Source organism: Dendrobates tinctorius, unplaced genomic scaffold (genome assembly GCF_039654945.1).
Source record: "Dendrobates tinctorius isolate UK_male_01 unplaced genomic scaffold, ASM3965494v1 ptg000026l, whole genome shotgun sequence".
Classification (NCBI taxonomy): Eukaryota; Metazoa; Chordata; class Amphibia; order Anura; family Dendrobatidae; genus Dendrobates; species Dendrobates tinctorius.
Window position 1 is genome coordinate 11,938,218 of NW_027361694.1, and position 20,639 is coordinate 11,958,856.

Sequence of the window (20,639 nt, forward strand, 5' to 3'; positions counted from 1 at the left end):
TCTGTGAGAGCCAGAATTCTTGCAGGTTGGTTGGTGATCAATTACTTATTTCATATAATAAAATGCAAATTAAATATGTAAAAATCATACAATGTGATTTTCTGGATTCATTTTTAGATTTTGTCTTTCACAGTTGAGGTTTACCTATGATATAAATTACAGACCTCGATTCTTTGTAGGTGGGAAAACTTGCAAAATCGGCAGTGTGTCAAATACTTATTTTCCCCACTGTGTATGCACAAAATGGTGGCAAAAAGAAGGAGCAGATCTCCAAAATGTGGCATAACATTTTAAGACACTGTATAAATAAATAGCACTTTTTATCCTTCATCCCGACTGATCATCCTTTCTATTGGCATGATGGTTGGTTTTAGTGTCTTCAACTTTACCTACTCTCATATGGTGAACCATCCAGAACTCCTTTGCAAAAAGGAAGACAGGTACATGCTACCAGGCATCGCCTGTCACCACCAACCACTGTAACATTGTAAGATACACTTTCAGGTCAGTACCCCCTTTATTAGTTACCTCTTCTTTGAGTACAAATCTGTTGATCTGTATTACACGACCTATATAATAGCCATCAACCTCTTGTTATAGGTAGTAACCGTGGTATGTGAACTGATTAATCTACGGTAACTGAACTAATGAAATCAAGTGTATAAGGTCTGTAAGAAAAGAGCATTAATTTCAGTCATGGACATCACCGCAAATGTGGATTGAGTTGAAACCTATGGTAGATCAAGAAGCTCTTTGTCATGCTATTGTCAGTCTTTATTGCGCCAGGCCACTGATTTCAAAGGCAAAAACGACGCCTCCGCTACTCTGATCATTGTGGAATCATTTTTGATTACTATTTTATGGCATGTTATAGATAGGGATGAGCGGATCGGTGGAAGCTCGGGTTCTCGTACCCGACCTGAGCTTTATTCCAAAGTTTGGGTCGGATACCAGAACTGTAAATGAATTTGAACAGGAATCCGAACCCCATTTGGAACAATAGGGACCAGAATATTTGACCTGGAAAATCTTCTCTCTTTCCTTCCTCCCGCACTTCCCCTGGAGCTCCGAACATTGCAACGGACTTCCTGGAGAAGTCCGTGTTCAGCTTTTAGCATCGGACACTTAACTGTCCAGTACGAACCACGAAATTTTAAGTTAGGGTTCACTCATCTCTAGTTATAACTTTCAAAATGGACACAAAATTTGTAGGGAGTTCACGGAGAATTTTAGCTTCACAGGGCAAACAAGCAATGATTAGTTTCAAGGAGACACATAAAAGTATTACTTCCTAGCGGGCACAAAGAGGGTGTTGCTTTAGATGCCAACACACATAAGAAGGAATTATTACTTTCCAGGGGACACACATGGAGCATTACAGCTTTCTACGGCCGTAATGGGGGGGGGGTATTATTACGATTTAGGAAGTACACAGAGCAATATTTTCTTGGGTGTACAAAGTGGTGTCTACCACTTTGTGGTCACTGTATGTTAGTAATACCAGTCTTAACATTACTTTTTGTGTTCAGTAATATTATGGCGTTATTTATTCTGTCACTTCATGGTTGTAAGAATTTTTCATGATATAGCAGTATATTTTGTACCTTGTAAAGTTATTATTGCCCTATGTATAATGTGTTTTGTTTGTATCTTGCAGGCAACTACAGGTCTTACAATTGGGATCGCAACTGATGCCAAGAACAGAGCTCTAAAATACCCAGTTGGGGAGTTCTGGTGGAAGCCCATGATCTCTATTCATTGTTTATAGGACACCTGGAGATAGAAAAGTACATCAAAGTGTTTCAGAGCCTGTATATTACATATGCAGTATGTCACTCGCAGTGATAACTATAAATCAGTGCCTGTATAGCTTCTTCTGAGGTCTCATCCAGATGGCAATAGTTTTTTTCAAGTACACAAGAAAGGCCAAATTGTATCATTAATTAGTGTGGCAGTTTTTACCATCCGTTTCATAAGTGTTTTTCACATATGGATAAATAAATTACAACTGTTCTATACTTTGCAATGTTAATCACGGATGGAAGCCATAAGTGAGCAGTCTGTTATCCTCAAAGACCCCTATACTTGTATTGGTGATTTGTATGGCAAATTTTTTTTCGTGATGCTGATGAAAAAACACACATGCTCTCTGATGTTTTTGTGGACTCAGGGTCTTCAAAAAAACACAGACATATGAAAAGCTCCATAAACTTAAATTAGTATGCAATCTATGAAAACCATCGGTAGAACACATATGTGAATCAATGACATCTGAATGAGGCTTCAAAGAGTTGTCTCATAGAGTCTGCATGTCAATGCTCCATTAGTGCAATTGGACATCAGAGGAGGCCTCCATCTATGTTCCAGAGATGCTAAGAAAAAAAATAGCTCTCACTTTTGGTATCTGTGACATTTGGTATCTGTCCATTATTGCATGGATGTTCTTGGATGCCAAGTGATAAGAGCTGATCACTATGGGTTTGCTGAAGGTGGACCTGCAGTAATAATCTCTTTGAAATTTTCCTATCCTTCACTCTTGTAATATATACGGTACTTCTTACAATTATTTTTCACCCTTGTTCTAATTCACGTTTCATTATATCATTCAGGATAAATAAACACTCTTCTGTACATGTTGATTTTTTTTTTTTTCTTTCCAAGACTTAAATTTTCTCTTGAGACAAAAATTGTTTTCTTTTGGCTCAGTGACCACACTTTACATATTCATTCTTTAGAAGTCTCTTATAAGGAAGCAGGTGAAAAAACAAGAATACTGAACTCTGAGTACTGCCTGTCTGAATGAAAAAAAAAAATTCTAAGGCCACTGGTTCCTTTAGTATTAACCATATACTGACCACACAACCTTCCTGTATTATTATGTAATGTACAGCCAGTTCCCACAGAGAAGGAAGAGTTAATACCAGTCAACGTGCAAAAACACACTCTTGCAATCATATCCTGTTAGTCCTTTAAAGTTTTCGTTTTGTTATGTACAGCTTTTTTTATGTCACAGACAAGAGTTTCCTGCTTTGAATGACCCTTACGAAACCTTACTGGGTCTCTCAAAAGTTAATGGCAAGCCACCTTTCCAAGCTGCAGCCAAGGAATGAGGTCTTTCTTTGATATCGAAGGGTTATGGTCCCTTCTCAGCAGTGGCTCTCTCAGAAACTATGAACTCTAGTCTGTAAAAACAAACAAGAGCATCACAGAGTAAATTGCTTGTAGGCTCTACAAAATTACTCTTTTGATGGTATTTTTAACGCATAAATGAAAAGAATTTTCTTAAGTGTAATCCCTTTAAAATGTTTCTTCTTAAAACACCATGAAATAGAAGTTGCTGAACAATTGCACAGTGCACCACAGGAAATACTTACAAGGAAATTATCGTTAAAAGGACACATTGCCTTTATTTAATGGACAGAATAGTCCTATTATTATCTTTTATTATTGCCAAACCTTCACCCAAAAATTCTACCTGATTGCCAGCTACACACTCCCTAAACACTGCATCAGACTCTCACATTCAAAGCAAAAGTTATCATAAAATAGTTGAAATTATAAGAAGGCAATAAGGCTGGTTTTACACTTGCCATGTTTTCTGGGGTCCGTTTTTGTGGTCCTTTTTGCAGGCTGTATGGCCGTAATTTCCACATTCACAAAAACGGGGCGCCAAAATCCTCGGATCGCCATTTTTCCCTGTTTTAACAAATAGCAGGGAAAAAAATGGCGATCCGCAAATACAGTGTACCGCAAAAACAAGCTAGCGATTTTGCGGTGCCATTGAAATGCATTGCGGCCGTGTCCGTAAGCCATGAAAAATATCGAGCAAGCTCGATGTTTTTTCACGGCCGCAAAAACGGCCCTCACGGCCATATGGAGTACGGCCCTCCAACTAGTTTTTGCGGCCCCATAGAAATGCATTGGTGCCGCAAAAACGGTCAGCAAAAACACGGCAAGTGTAAAACCAGCCTTAGAGGAGATGACAGCTTTGCTCTGCGTGAATGTCTGTCATTTTACACACGTCAAAATTGTTGGTACCCCTCGTTTAATGACAGAAAAACCCACAATGGTGACAGAAATAACTTGAATCTGACAAAAGTAATAAAAAAATCTATGAAAATGAACAGACATTGCTTTCAACCATGCTTCCACAGAATGAAAATAAATAAATAAAACTCATGAACTAGGCCTGGACAGAAATGATGGTACCCCTGAAAATAATGTGACAAAAGGGACATGTTAAATCAAGGTGTCTCCACTAATTAGCATCACAGGTGTCTACAATTTTAGAATCAGTGAGTGGGCCTGTATATAGGGCTACAGATACTCACTGTGCTGTTTGGTGACATAGTGTGTATCACACTCAACATGGACCAGAGGAAGCGAAGGAAATAGTTGTCTTAGGAGATTCGAAAGAAAATGATAGACAAACATATTAAAGGTACAAGTTAGAAGACCATATCCAAGCACCTTGATCCTGTGACTACAGTTGCACATATTATTCAGAAATTTAATCTCCATGGGACTGTAGCCAACCTCCCTGGACGTGGCCGCAGGAGGAAAATTGATGACAAATCAAAGAGACAGATAATACGAATGGTAACAAAACAGCCCAGAAAAACTTCTAAACAGATTAAAGGTGAACTTGAAGCTCAAGGAACATCAGTGTCAGATCGAACCATCCATTGTAAGAGCCAAAGTGGACTTCATGGGAAATGACCAAGGAGGACACCATCATTGAAAAAAAATCATAAAAAGCCAGACTGGAATTTGCCAAACTACATGTTTACAAGCCACAAAGCTTCTGGGAGAATGTCCTATGGACATATGAGACAAAAATGGAACTTTTGGCAAGGCACATCAGCTCTATGTTCATAGACAGAAAAATGAAGCGTATCAAGAAAAGAACACTGTCCCTACTCTGAAACATGGTGGAGGCTCTGTTATATTCTGGGGCTGCTTTGCTGCATCTGTCACAGGGTGTCTAGAATCTGTGCAGGGTACAATGAAATTTCAAGACTATCAAGGGATTCTAGAGAGACATGTGCTGCCCATTGTCAGATAGCTTGCAACAGGATAATGACTCAAAACACACAGCTAAAAACACCCAAGAATGGCTAATAGGAAAACACTGGACTATTCTGAGGTGGCTTTCTCTGAGACCTGACCTAAATCCTATTGGCATGTGTCAGCTCTTTCAGAAGCTCTTTCCTCATCTGGAAAGGGCAACCTTCAAACATGAGACAACTGGAGCAGTTTGCTCTTGAGTGGGCCAAAATACCTGTCAAGAGGTGCAGAAGTCTCGTTGACAGTTACAGGAATTGTTTGGTTGCAGTGATTGCCTCAAAAGGTTGTGCAACAAAATATTAAATTAAGGGTACCATCATTTATGTCCAGGCCTATTTCATGAGTTTTATTTTTTTTACAAATTCTGTGGAAGCATGGTTGAAAAGCAATGTCTGATGTTAAATTGTTCATTTTCATAGATTTTTTATTTATTATTACTTTTGACAGATTCAAGTTATTTCTGTCACCATTGTGGGTTTTTCTGTCATTAAATGAGGGATACCAACAATTTTGACCACGTGTGTATTGTATATCTCTCTCATTTTAACCTACTTTTAGTTTACCTGAACAAGCAGGACTGCAGTGTAAAGCAAGCACAGAAGCAAGTACAGAGCATGAGCCACTAAAGAGACAGTATATATTTAATTCTACTTTTAACTTCTTTTACAGCATAGATTAAATTTATAGAGCGCAGCAATAAAATAGTAGTATGGCCAAAGGGGGAATGCACGAATCAACAACCTGCATCTGTAAGGAAGTGCTGGGTATTGTACATTCACAACAAATAAAACCTAAGATAAAAGCAAAATGAGCAAATACCCTGTAGTAAGTAAATAGCAATAGTGCATAAAAATAACATAGGGTACTTAGTTTACATTCTTTTCATTAAAAAAAATTAAAAACCATCCCACCACGTCAAGGTGACCCTACTCGGGACAGTCCCACCCTCTAGTATTAAAACCTTACCAAATGTCAAATGATTTAAATTTGAATAGGGGCAGAATAGGACCAGAGCCCCAACTATTGGACACCCAGCCAAGGAAAGCTATATATGCAGACAAAAAAAGAAAAGTAGCGTGTAGATGCAAGGATCACCAATAGATAAGCAGCATTGAAAAAATATTATCTTTATTCAAACAATTGAAATTAGACAAGCAACAGAAGTATTAAAAACAATTAAAAAAACTAAAAGGTTAACTAGTAAATGACAAAATGGCAGGCCATGTAAGTACCCCCCAATCTCCTCCACTATGTGCACCGGGAGTGTGCTGTAGTAAAGCACACTATAAATTAAAAAGAATATCAAAAGCTCCAAAATAACTCCAAGGTTATAGACAATATCAGTTTAAATCATGGAAAATAAACAATTCCTATAAGCCCCTAAAGGACAATATGAAGTGATAAATCCTCGAGATGGTGAAATAAATTAAAGAATTCAATAAGGAATTAAGACTCTAGATGAGGATATAACAAACATAAAGCCTAGGGGAAAGAAAAGAGGAGGAAAAGTAAAATAAGGCTGTATAAGACCTGTTGGATCCTGAGAGGTAAAAACGCATGTTCACAACATAGGAGAGGGGGAAAGAATCCGATGCGCATCGCCACTCAGCGTGACTTCGTCAGGGGAAAGTGAGAGGCAAAAGAGTTTGTCATCTTTATATAGTCAGTGTGGTGAAATTGAGGCTGGTGTGAAAGGTCACCTGGAGTCGCCAGTACATGAATATAATATCTTCCTGATTAGTGCTGTTAGAGTTACCCAAAGGAAAACAAACAATCTTAACGCCGCTTGTTGCACGTTCAAGACAATAAACCACAAAATGGACCTGTAGGCCGATCAAGAGAGCATGCGAAGATTGTAGGAACTAGGACCTGGTGGTCACATGATTAGTCAAGCCATAAATATGCAGCCATAAAAGATTCTGTTCTGCTGGTCACTCCCATAAATATTTAAGCAAAAGTGGCTAAAGTACGCCACGCCTAAGACAAAGTCAATAGTAAAACCTGAAGGTGTAGCAAAGCTCGCTCGAGTAACTGGGTAAAGAAAATGGTCATGTGCAAAGACTCGTGCATGTGTATAGATGGCGAAGGAATGAAACAGTAACTGCGCATGCGCACCCATTCAGCTTTGATGTAGAGAAATTCATGTACATAGGACGTATAAATTACAATAGTTGGCGCGTACGAACCTGTTTGGTAAACATGTTAGGATATTGAAAGAGTGCAATGATTAAGTGAAAATTACGCGCTTGTAACTGGGTAAAGAAAATGGTCTTTAGTACCTTGCGGTCACATGCCCAGACTCACACATGCATATAGAAGGTGAAGGAATCCGACAAACTGCACATGTGCACCCATTCAGCATTGCTGTAGAGGAATATAACAAATTTGTGTACATCAGACATATAGATTACCATCATTGGCGCATAAGTATCTGTTTGATAAGCATATTAAGGTGTTGAAAAATATACACTACCGTTCAAAATTAGGGTCACTTAGAAATTTCCTTATTTTTGAAAGAAAAGCAGTTTTTTCCAATGTAGCTAACATTAAATGATTCAGAAATGCACTCTATACATTGATAATGTGGTAAATGACTATTCTAGCTGCAAACATCTGGTTTGTAATGCAATATCTTCATAGGTGTATAGAGGCCCATTTCCAACAACCATCACTCCAGTGTGTTCTTATGGTACTTTGTGTTTGCTAACTGTGTAAGAAGACTAATGGATGGTTAGAATACTCTTTTGCAAGTATGTTAGCACAGCTGAAAACAGTTTGGCTGATTAGAGAAGCTATAAACCTGACCTTCCTTTGCGCTAGTTGAGAATCTGGAGTATTATATTTGTTGGTTCCATTAAACTCTCAAAATGGCCAGAAAAAAAGAACTTTCATGTGAAACCCAACAGTCTATTCTTGTTCTTAGAAATGAAGACTATTCCATGAGAGAAATTGCCAAGAAACTGATGATTTCCTACAACGGTGTGTGCTACTCCCTTCAGAGGAGAGCACAAACAGGCACTAACCAGAGTAGAAAGAGAAGTGGGAGGCCCTGCTGCCCAACTGAGCAACAAGACAAGAAGTCTGCAGTTTGAGAAACTGACACCTCATAGGTCCTCAACTGGCAACTTCATTAAATAGTACACGCAAACCACCAGTGTCAACGTCTACAGTGAAGAGGCAACTCAGGGATGCTGGCCTTCAGGGCAGAGTGGCAAAGAAAAAGCCATATCTGAGACTGGCTATTAAAAGGAAAAGATTAATATGGGCAAAAGAACACAGACATTGGACAGAGGAAGACTGGAAAAAAGCGTTATGGACCGATGAATCCAAGTTTGAGGTATTTGGTTCACACAGAAGAACAGTTGTGAGATTCAGAACAACTGAAAAGATGCTGGAAGAGTGCCTGACGCCATCTGTCAAGCATGGTGGAGGTAGTGTGATGATCTGGGGTTGCTTTGGTGCTGGTAAAGTGGGAGATTTGTACAAGGTAAAAGGGATTTTGAATAAGAAAGGCTATCACTCCATTTTGCAACGCCATGCCATACCCTGTGGACAGCGCTTGACTGAAGCCAATTTCATCCTACAACAGGACAATGACCCAAAGTACACCTCCAAATCATGGAAGAACTATTTAGGGAAGAAGCAGGCAGCTGGTATTCTATCTGTAATGTAGTGGCCAGCGCAGTCACCAGATCTCAACCCCATTGAGCTGTTGTGGGAGCAGCTTGACCGTATGGTACACAAAAAGTGCCCATCAAGCAAAACCAGCTTGTGGGAGGGGCTTCTGAAAGCATGGGGTGAAATTTCTCCAGATTTCCTCTGCAAATTAACTGCTAGAATGCCAAAGGTCTGCAATGCTGTAATTGCTGCAAAGGGTGCATTCTTTGACGAAAGCAAAGTTTGAAGGAGAAAACTATTATTTCAAATAAAAATCTTTTTTTTGAACCTTGTCAATGTCTGGACTAGATTTTAACCCCCTTCATGACCCAGCCTATTTTGACCTTAATGACCTGGCCATTTTTTGCAATTCTGACCAGTGTCCCTTTATGAGGTAATAACTCAGGAATGCTTCAACAGATCTTAGCGATTCTGAGATTGTTCTTTCGTGACATATTGGTCTTCATGTTAGTAGTAAATTTAGGTCAATCATTTTTGCGCTTATTTGTGAGAAAATCGGAAATTTAGCAAAAATGTAGAAAATTTTGCAATTTTCAAATTTTGAATTTTTATTCTGTTAAACCAGAGAGTTATGTGACACAAAATTGTTAATAAATAACATTTTCCACATGTCTACTTCAGCACAATTTTGGAAACAATATTTTTTGTTGTTAGGAACTTATAAGGGTTAAAAGTTGACCAGCAATTTCTCATTTTTACAACAAAATTTACAAAACCATTTTTTTGGGACCACCTCACATTTGAAGTCAGTTTGTGGGGTCTATATGGCTGAAAATACTCAAAACAAAAGTGACACCATTCTAAAAACTGCACCCCTCAAGCTGATAAAAACCACATTCAAGAAGTTTATTAACCCTTCAGGTGTTTCACAGCAGCATGGAAGGAAAAAATGAATATTTAACTTTTCAGTCACAAAATTGATCTTTTAGTAACAATTTTTTTATTTTCCCAAGAGTAAAAGGAGAAAGTGGACCCCAAAAGTTGTCCAATTTGTCCGGAGTACGCTGAAATCCCATATGTGGGGGGAACCACTGTTTGGGCACACGGCAGGACTCAGAACGGAAAGAGAGCCATTTAACTTTTTGAATGGAAAATTAGCTCCAATCGTTAGCGGACACCATGTCGTGTTTGAGGAGTGTGCCTAAACTTTGGAGCTCCCCCACAAATAACCCCATTTTGGAAACTAGACCCCCTAAGGAACTTATCTAGATGCATAGTGAGCACTTTGAACCCCCAGGTGCTTCACAAATTGATCCATAAAAATGAAAAAGTACTTTTTACTCACAAAAATTTTATTTTAGCCTCAATTATTTCACTTGCACATGGGCAACAGGATAAAATGGATCCTAAAATTTGTTGGGCAATTTCTCCTGAGTACACCGATACCTCATATGTAGTCATAAACCACTGTTTGGGCGCACGGCAGGGCTTGGAAGGAGCGCCATTTGACTTTTTGAATGGAAAATTAGCTCCAATCGTTAGCGAACACCATGTCGCGTATGGAGAGCTCCTGTGTGCCTAAACATTGGAGCTCACCCACAAGTGACCCCATTTTGGAAACTAGACCCTCCAAGGAACTTATCTAGATGTGTGGTGAGCACTCTGAACCCCAAATTGCTTCACAGAAGTTTATAACGCTAGAGCCGTGAAAATAAAAAATCTTTTTTTTTTCCTCAAAAAATGATTTTTTTAGCCCGCAATTTTTTATTTTCACAAGGGTAACAGGAGAAATTGGACCCCAAAAGCTGTTGTCCAGTTTGTCCTGAGTACGCTGGTTCCCCATATGAGTGGGAACCACTGTTTGGGCACACGTCGGGCATCGGAAGGGAATTGGTGACGTTTTGAAATGCCGACTTGATGGAATGGTCTGCGGGCGTCATGTTACGTTTGCAGAGCCCCTGATGTGCCTAAATAGTATAAATCCCCCACAAGTGACCACATTTTGGAAACTAGACCTCGCAAGGAACTCCTCTAGATGTGTGATGAGCACTTTGAATCCCCAAGTGCTTCACAGATGCTTATAGCGCAGAGCCGTGAAAATAAAAATCATTTTTTTTCCACAAAAATCATTTTTTAGCCCCAATTTTTTATTCTCTCAAGGGTAACAGGAGAAATTAGACCCCCAAAGTTGTCAGGGCTGTGGAGTCGGTAAGCCAGACCAGCGACTCCGACTCCTCAATTTCCCTTACTCCGGCTCCAACTCCGACTCCACGATTCCGACACCCACATATATTGCTTATATTTAAGTGAAAAATGTATTGTAGTACAATGTGATCATCAGACATTTAATCATCTTTATGATACAATAACCAAGATATTTAGATAGAACATAACATATATTTATTGGAATACAACTTTAGAACACAAAAAACTGTAATAAATTGTAAATATGTAATACACTATGTAATATCGATTACATATATATATATATATATATATGTATGGAGATTCAGTGGCGCTTGTGTATGAGTGTAATTCCAGCAGCAAACACTAAGACACCTGTCACAAGGGTGTCAAAGAAATAAGGTAAAATAACTAATAATATTAATGTGCGCTTGGAACACTCAAAGAAGAGGGAAATCTAAATTGGGTGGTTATAGAAAAAAAACAAACCTATAAGTGCTCTTTATGTAGCTGGATAATAGCAAGAAAATAGCAATTCGTAATAGTCAGTATTATGTCAGGATTAATAAGTGGGATTTCTTGCCTTATAAATGGGGTTGGGGCCATCAGTTGTGTTGTGCAGAAGTCTGGTGGATACACAGCTGATAGTCCTACTGAATAGACTGTTAGAATTTGTATTATGGCAAGAAAAAAGCAGCTAAGTAAAGAAAAATGAGTGGCCATCATTACTTTAAGAAATGAAGGTCAGTCAGTCCAAAAAATTGGGAAAACTTTGAAAGTGTCCCCAAGTGCAGTGGCAAAAACCATCAAGCGCTACAAAGAAACTGGCTCACATGAGGACCGCCCCAGGAAAGGAAGACCAAGAGTCACCTCTGCTGTGGAGGATAAGTTCATCCGAGCCACCAGCCTCAGAAATCGCAGGTTAACAGCAGCTCAGATTAGAGACCAGGTCAATGCCACACAGAGTTCTAGCAGCAGACACATCTCTACAACAACTGTTAAGAAGAGACTTTGTGCAGCAGGCCTTCATGGTAAAATAGCTGCTAGGAAACCACTGTTAAGGACAGGCAACAAGCAGAAGAGACTTGTTTGGGCTAAAGAACACAAGGAATGGACATTACACAGTGGAAATCTGTGCTTTGGTCTGATGAGTCCAAATTTGAGATTCCAAATTTGGTTCCAACCACCGTGTCTTTGTGCGACGCAGAAAAGGTGAACGGATCGATTCTACATGCCTGGTTCCCACCGTGAAGCATGGAGGAGGAGGTGTGATGGTGTGGGGGTGCTTTGCTGGTGACACTGTTGGGGATTTATTCAAAATTGAAGGCATACTGAACCAGCATGGCTACCACAGCATCTTGCAGCGGCATGCTATTCCATCCGGTTTGCGTTTAGTTGGACCATCATTTATTTTTCAACAGACCAATGACCCCAAACACACCTCCAGGCTGTCTAAGGGCTATTTGACCAAGAAGGAGAGTGATGGGGTGCTACGCCAGATGACCTGGCCTCCACAGTCACCAGACCTGAACCCAATCGAGATGGGTGAGCTGGACCGCAGAGTGAAGGCAAAAGGGCCAACAAGTGCTAAGCATCTCTGGGAACTCCTTCAACACTGTTGGAAGACCATTTCTGGTGACTACCTCTTGAAGCTCATCAAGAGAATGCCAAGAGTGTGCAAAGCAGTAATCAAAGCAAAAGGTGGCTACTTTGAAGAACCTAGAATATAAGACATATTTTCAGTTGTTTTACACTTTTCTTTATATAATTCCACATGTGTTAATTCATAGTTTTGATTCCTGCATAGTGAATCTATAATTTTTCATAGTCATGAAAATAAAGAAAAGTCTTTGAATGAGAAGGTGTGTCTAAACTTTTGGTCAGTACTGTATATTGTATGTGTATGTGTGTGTGTATATATATATATATATATATATATATATATATATATATATAAAACACTATGTAATAAACTATGTAAGTGGCAAAAAAACAGTTTTCAACAAAAACAAACTAAATAACATTTGTGCAGTCTATGAATTTGTTCTAAGAAATAGAATTGCCTCCATCAGATCCTCCTTCATAGATGACCTCAAATCTGACCTAATAATTTTAAGGCTAGAGAACAACCTCTCTACACTAACTTGGGTTGGAGGCAAAGCCATAACTACATGGGCAACATCTCTAACAATTTCTGGATATAAAGGAATTGCCTCGTGCACAGTCAGTTTTGATGAACGGTTGAATTTTTCTATTTCTTTGAGAGCAAGTGAAACATTTTGCTGAAATATGGTCAATCTGCTTGCTATAGGAGACGGAGTGAAATCTTTTTCCTTGCGGCAACGCTTTGCCTGCTCCATGTCATCCAAATACTTGTCAAAGTCAAATTCCTCATCTGATGAGGATGAAAATATGGCAGCAGTAGCACTGTTAGGACCCAAGTCCTCTTGCGCCTGGCAGTCCTCCTGTAGGCCACTCATCCTAACTGCTACCTCAGTCAGAGCTTCTTTTCCTTTAGTAAGCTGTTGATCATCAAGCAATATACTATGACTTGTGTCCACATAAACAGCTGCCAGGAAAATTTTATTTTCCAATAGATGTGAATACTTTTCTGCCCAATGATGACAAAAGTATTCTCAGATTGATACCTTTATTGGCTAACCAGAAAATAATATGTTTGCAAGCTTTCAGAGCACAGAGGCTCCTTCAGGCAAGATAACCATTTGTTATATACCTGAAGAAGGAGCCTCTGTGCTCTGAAAGCTTGCAAACATATTATTTTCTGGTTGGCCAATAAAGGTATCACTCTGAGGATACTTTTGTCATCATTGGGCAGAAAAGTATTCACATCGATTTTTCTGGCTAACACGGTACCACAATATAATTTATTATTGTACATCATTTTCCAATAGCAGTGTCTCTCTCCGTTTCATTGAAGCAGAAATGCCATCTGCGATTAAACCTCCTCTTTGGGACAGGCAAAATAGCAAGTTCTTCCTCTCCCTTATGAAAATGCCAGGAGTTAAATCCTCAGCTTGTAATTTTTTTTAGTCACGGTAAATGGGTGATTTAGCAATTCCTTCAATTCAGCCACCTGTGTCCATTGACCCTCATTTATGGTTACCTGAGGGTTCGCCATATCTATAAGAAACGGTTTTAGTTCAAGCAATAGCTCAATCATTAAATAAGTGCTGCCCCGCCGAGTGGCTTGATCGACAATTGCCCCTTTCCCAGCATGTCTCTTCAAGATGGAATCAATTTTAGGGGTTCTGGCGGCAATAACCAATTTCCTCACTTTTCCAATCAGATTTTCAGCATGTCCCTCTTGTAGACTATCTCTTATTCCCAGCTGCAGCGTGTGCACAACTTTCTCCAACTCAGGGCCCAGGAATCGGATCCTGTGCAGGGCAGTCACCCCTCCCCCTCCTCTCTCTGGTGAAGATGGCAGAAGACCGGACAGAGGAGGGGAGATTGCCCCCTGCAGTCTGGAGCCAGTGCAGGACGGGAGCACTGCAGCATAGAAGTGAGTTTTGATAAGTGCGTGCCCCTGCTTCTAGAGGGGGGCAGCTGCCCCCCCTGCCCCTCGCTGGCTACCGCCATGATTCACACAGCGTTTTTGCGGATCCGTTTTTTTGCAGTAAAATGCAGTGACACTGGGCATCCCAGAAAAGTCAATGGGTTCTAAGATATGACATTCAGACACATTGTTTTGTGAGGATCCGTTTTTGGGCTGAATGAGCATGTCAGTTTGTGTGAAAAAAATGCTTCAGCTCACCCCTTAGCATCCTCCGGATAGCAGGAACCACACCGTCGCACAGAGCCGCCCTGGCCTGGCGGATACAAGTCCAAACACACAGTAATCTCCAGCGATCTCAAGCAGGAAGGTAGTTATAGAAAATATTCCTTTCTTCATGGATTACCATGATTAAGGCCTCTTTCACACTTCAGTTTTTTACAATCAGTCACAATCCGCCAGGTTTTGAAACAAACGGATCCGCAATTTTCTTTTGAGGATCCGTTTTTTTTCCCCATTGACTTTCATTATTGGCGGATTGTGACGGATTGCCGTCCGTTGCCTCAGTTTTTTTGCGTATCCGCCAAAAATTCTTGTCCGTCACCATCCTCAAAGATTTCAAAACGGAGCTTGCAACGTTTTTTTCTGTGGCGGATCCTCCAGACACTCATTTAACCCGAAATTCTTTCTGGGTGCCGGACAAAAAAAAAAAAAAATTCTCTCTTACTCTCGCGCTCTCTCTCTCTCCTTTTCCAGGCTGCGATTCCTTTAAAATTCTTCATTTGTCGGATCCGTCCAAAAAACGGACGGGTGCCATCCGTTGGCATCAGTACTAAAACGGGTCCGCCATCTGTCCTTTTGGCGGATCTTAACTGATGCAAAAAACTGAAGTGTGAAAGAGGCCTAAGACTCTTTTGAGTTGAAACGTGTTGGATTTTTTACCATCCATTGGGGTATCCACTACCTGTAACCTGTTCTTTTAACAAAAAGAAATAACGGAATATTTTTTATAACTACCTTCCTGCTTGAGATCGCTGGAGATTACTGTGTGTCAGTTTGTGTGGCATTTTTCTAATCTGCTTTTGCTATTAAAAACATTATGAGCTCAAAAACCTTTCAGGTGATGCGTTTTTTTTAAAAGCTGATCTGCTTTTGCAGCTGAAAAACATATCCTCAAAAAACGCAGCAAAAGCGCTGTGTGTGAATATAGCCTTAGATCAGGAATAGAACAGCCATTTATTGGACATTTCATAATTTTCCCAAATTCCTATGAAAAAATATTCAGCACATTCTGCATTGAACTACTGTACCCATTTTATACCGACTCCGACTCCACCAAAATGAGCAACGACTCCACGACTCCGAATCCGACTCCACAGCCCTGGTTGTTGTGCAATTTTTTCTGAGTACACGGATACCCCATATGTGGGGGTAAACCACTGTTTGGGCACACGTCGGGGCTCGGAAGGGAGGGAGCACTGTTTGACTTTTTGAACGCAAAATTGGCTGGAATCAATGGTGGCATCATGTCGCGTTTGGAGACCCCCTGATGTGCCTAAATAGTGGAAATCCCTCAATTCTAACACACCCCTAACCCCAACACACTCTAACCCTAACCACAAGCCTAACCCTAATCCCAACCCCAACACACTCCTAACCCTAATCTTAACCCTAATTCCAACCCTAACCCTAATTCTAGCCCTAATTCCAATCCAAACCCTAATTCTAACCCTAATGGAAAAATACAAATAAGTATATTTTCTTTATTTCATTATTTTTCTCTACCAATGGGGGTGATAAAGGGGGGGTTATTTACTTTTTTTATTTTGATCACTGTGATAGGGTTTATCACAGTGATCAAGATGTACGTGGAATGAATGGATGAATCTGCCGGCTGGCGCCCATGGAAGATTCAGGAGGGACATCGGGGCTCAGGAGGTACCGGGGGGAGGGCAGGGGAGGGGGAGCAAACACTGATGGCAGCAGATTGTTGCCGTTAGTCGGTGGCAGGGGCAGATCGCCCCCATCAGTCGTGGGGGGTCAGATCGCAGTCTCCAGCCATGGCCGATGATATTGTAGCATCGGCCATGGCTGGATTATAATATTTCACCAAATTTCATTGGTGAACTATTACAATTGCTTTGATTGGCTGTTTCACTTTCAACAGCCAATCAGAGCGATCGTAGCCATGGGGCAGCAAAGCCACCCCCCTGGGGTAAAGTACAAGTCCCCCTGTACCTGCGGGTCGGGTGACCTTTCAGTGACTCCGGTCACCCAACCCGCAGGAACGCGATGTCCCCACAACTCATTTGATTAATAAAAGAATGAGTTTTCATGGAAAGCACAAAATTGTCTGGGTGACCCCAAACTTTTGAATGGTAGTGTACATTAAAAAAAATGATAACCTTGTTGGATTCAATATACCTAGACACTCAATAAAAAGATGTATAGAGTCGTAAACCGGTTTCGTCGATATGCACCTGAGTAGTAAGAAGTCGCAGTGTACATAAGAATAAATACTTGGAGAAAGAGATGCTATAAAGTAGATAAAAGAGGAGATTGAAAAACCAACCATAGCACAAACATGTCAATGAACATATATTGCTAACAGTCAAGTAGCAAAAGATTGAAAGTATCATCAAAAGGTCACTAACAATAACTAAGGTAGTGTATATATTAACAAAATAAAAGCTTGCAGGCGCACACGAGGCATAGAATGTCACAGGAAGCGAAAAACAAAGTCATTATTGAAGACAATTTCCCAATATCGGAATCAAGATGGAATGGAACTTGGTAGATGAACTACAAGGATCACCCAAGAATAGGGTAAGAAATGTACAGGTACACAAATGCTATTAGATGTCAAACTAACCAGTGCATAAAGGGATAAAGGGGGGTCGCAAGAAAGAAATAACTAAACAGATGTTAAATGACTTCCCAGTAACAAAATTAGAAATGGCTCACAATTTAAAGTAAGGCTCAAAAAGCATACTGTGGGTGTTATCAAAAGAACAAAATAAATTTATTTGCTTGAAATAGAAAAGCACAGGTTAAAGGGAATCTGTCACCCCTTTTTTCGACTATGAGCTGCCGGCATCGACATCAGGGGCTTATCTACAGCATTCTGCAATGCTGTAGATAAGCCCCCGATGTAACCTGAAAGATAAGAAAAGAGTTAAGCCCCCGTTGCACACTGCGATATCGCTAGCGATATCGCTGTAAAGTCACCGATTTTGTGACGTAGCAGCGATATTGCTAGCGATATCGCTGCATGTGATACTTACCTCCGACCGGCTCCCCGCTGCTCATCACTGGTCGTGCGAGAACTCCCTGGACCATTCCTGGACGCGGGCGGAGGACGTCTGGATCGCCGTGTCTGACAGGTAAGTAGCGACCCCCGACCCCTGCGATGTTGCTGGTGAGATCTGCCTGTGTGGCAGCTCACTAGCGACCACTTAGCGATGCACCAGCGATCCATATCGTTGTCGGGATCACTGGTGCATCGCTTAGTGTAATGGTACCCTTAGATTATACTCACCGGTGGGTGGTCCGGTCTTGGTCCGATGGGTGTTGTGGTCCGGCTCCTCCCATCTTCATACGATGCCGTCCTCTTCTTTCCTTCCTGTCGTGGCTCCAGTGCAGGCGCACTGCTCTGCCCCATTGAGGGCAGAGCAGAATACTGCAGTGCGCAGGCACCGGACATCTCCCGGCGCCTGCGCACTGCAGGACTCTGCTCTGCCCTCAACAGGGCAGAGCAGTGCGCTTGCGCAGGAGCCACGACAGGAAGGGAAGAAGAGGACTGCATCCTATGAAGATGGGAGGCGCCAGACCGGACGCTGACACCCATCGGACCGGACCGAACGCCAGGGTGAGTTTAATCTAACTCTTTTTTCTTATCTTTCAGGTTACATCGGGGGTTTATCTACAGCATTACAGAATGCTGTAGATAAGCCCCTGAGGTCGGTGCCGGCAGCTCATAGTCGAAAAAAGGGGTGACAGATTCCCTTTAAGGGGTTTACCAGACTAGTGGAATAAATGATGGCAATAGTTGGTGAAAAGGTATATACATGGTATAGAAAACTATGAAAAAACTTGGTCTAGATTAGACTGAATAGCAAATGTATATGTATAATACAGGAAGTCCAGAGGAATGACCCAAAGAACTTCCAGGTAAAAAATATAGTCAATATTTTAAACCATATAAAGAGATGCACATAGTGAGGGAGACACTTATCGAAGCCACAGAATCCATGAGGAAACACAATCTAAATCTGACTAGGTGGCAAATGCATGTACACAAAATGGAAAGTCCAAAGGAATTTTCCAGGAAACCTCCAGTGAAGAATATATTTGAAACCATATGAAGAGGTACACATAGTGAAGGAGTCAATATTCAAAAAAGTAAACTCCGTAGTGAATCAACTAGTAACAAAAGCTATATAAACGTAATGTCCAGCTCAGGAGGCTAGGTCCATCCTGGGTAGGGTCACCTTGACATGGTGGGAAGGATTTTTACATTTTTTTTTTTTATCACAACAATGTTAACTAAGTATCTTATGTTGTTTTCATGCACTATTGCTTTTTGTTTGTTTACTGCAAGGAATTTGCCCATTTATCTCAGGTTATATCTGTTTAGTGGCCAGTGTGAACATGCGCCAACATGTATGCATACCAACTTATACTTCAATTTATTTATTTCATTTTTGATTCACAAGTGCCAAAAGATTGACAACCGGTTTGTTAATGTCTTAAGGTGACTCTGTCAACACAGAATCACTATTTAGACCAACTTCAGGCACTCGGTGCATCATGGTGTTGCCAAATATCTAAAGTCCACCTTCCCACCTGCTTGGTTTCCATCTATCTATGCCCTTCTCTGGCTCTATGAAGCCAGAGCTGTCAATTAAGGTGAAGATTGAGGGAAAACAAGCAGGTGGAAAGGTGAACGTAAATGATTGGCCATGCCATGATGCACCAAGCACCTGTATTTCGTTTGAACAGTCGTTCTGTGATGACAGTCCCTTTAAAGGGAATCTGCCAGCAGGTTTTTGCTACCTCATTTGAGAGCAGCCTGATGTAGTCGAAGAAACCCTGAAACCAATGATTTATCACTTAGCTTACTGCGTGCAGTGATTCTGACCAGAGTTTTTAGATTTAGCATGAGGCAGAGCTGCGAAAGCAAACCTCGCCAACACCAGGCTCTGTATGTACAGTGGCTATAGACAGTGAACGGTTTATCACAGAAGAGGGCAGAGTTGGACTATCAGTCATGTGCTGCTGTGTTCAAGCAATGATAAGCTCCTGATGTTAAAACAATCATTGCAAGTAAACAAAACTACAGAGCTTGATAAGAGAGGCATGGCAGAAATCTGTGTTGTAACACCTGCAGCATGCAGTCTTCAGATTGCATAGCAAAAACCTGCTGACAGCTTCCCTTTAAGTCAGGAAACCAATGGTCAGTGTGGAAATTACTGACCATACTTAAAGAAGTTGTCCACTACTTGGACAATTTCTTCTCATTTCCCACGCTTGGCCCCCCAAAAATAATAAAGATTATACTCACCGCCCGTGCTGGCGCTATTCCCACGGTATCGACACTCCAGCTCCTGTGCTGTTGTGACACATGACGTCGGCGCCCTATCAGCTCTGGTGTCACTGTTAGGACTCCTGTTGAATTGAGCAGGAAGAGGAAGACCAGGATCAGCTGCAGTCTGGACCTCCTTTTCATGTTCGATTTGTCCGAAGGCAGGGACAGTGATGTCAACGCTGATTGGGTACGGGTGTCACAACAACTGCCCTGCAGCCCTAGGACTATGAGTGTCAACACCGTGGGAATGGCACCGGCACGTGAGGGGAGTATAGGCTTTATTATCTTTTCGGTGCCAAACATTTTGATCAAGAAGGGTTTTTTTCCTAGAAGTGGATAACCCCTTTAAGTCGAATTCAGACATCCGTAAAACACAGTTCATGGGTGAAGTCACACACGTTTTGTTAAAATGTGTGACCTCCACCTTATGAAAGTGAATGGGGAAAAAAAACATGTTACATACAGTATGCTCAGGATATTTTGCACAGATTTGACCAAACATTGTTGAAGACATAATAATAAAAACAATTATTAAGGAAAACAGCACTGATATACAAGTACTCCTAAATAATGTCATTACTCATCGGCTAACATGCTACATATAATAGTCCCTAGACAGAAAGCTTGTTATTGTAACGCAGAGCATGTCAGACATATTGGCTTATGTTA

The 20,639-nt window shown here is 40.9% G+C and overlaps 1 protein-coding gene across 2 annotated transcripts in view; it reads right to left on the reverse strand.

The window, feature by feature from the left end:
- Positions 1-20,639, reverse strand: part of TMTC4 (transmembrane O-mannosyltransferase targeting cadherins 4) — a 190,988-nt gene that overhangs the window by 22,108 nt on the left and 148,241 nt on the right. The window lies entirely within an intron of this gene.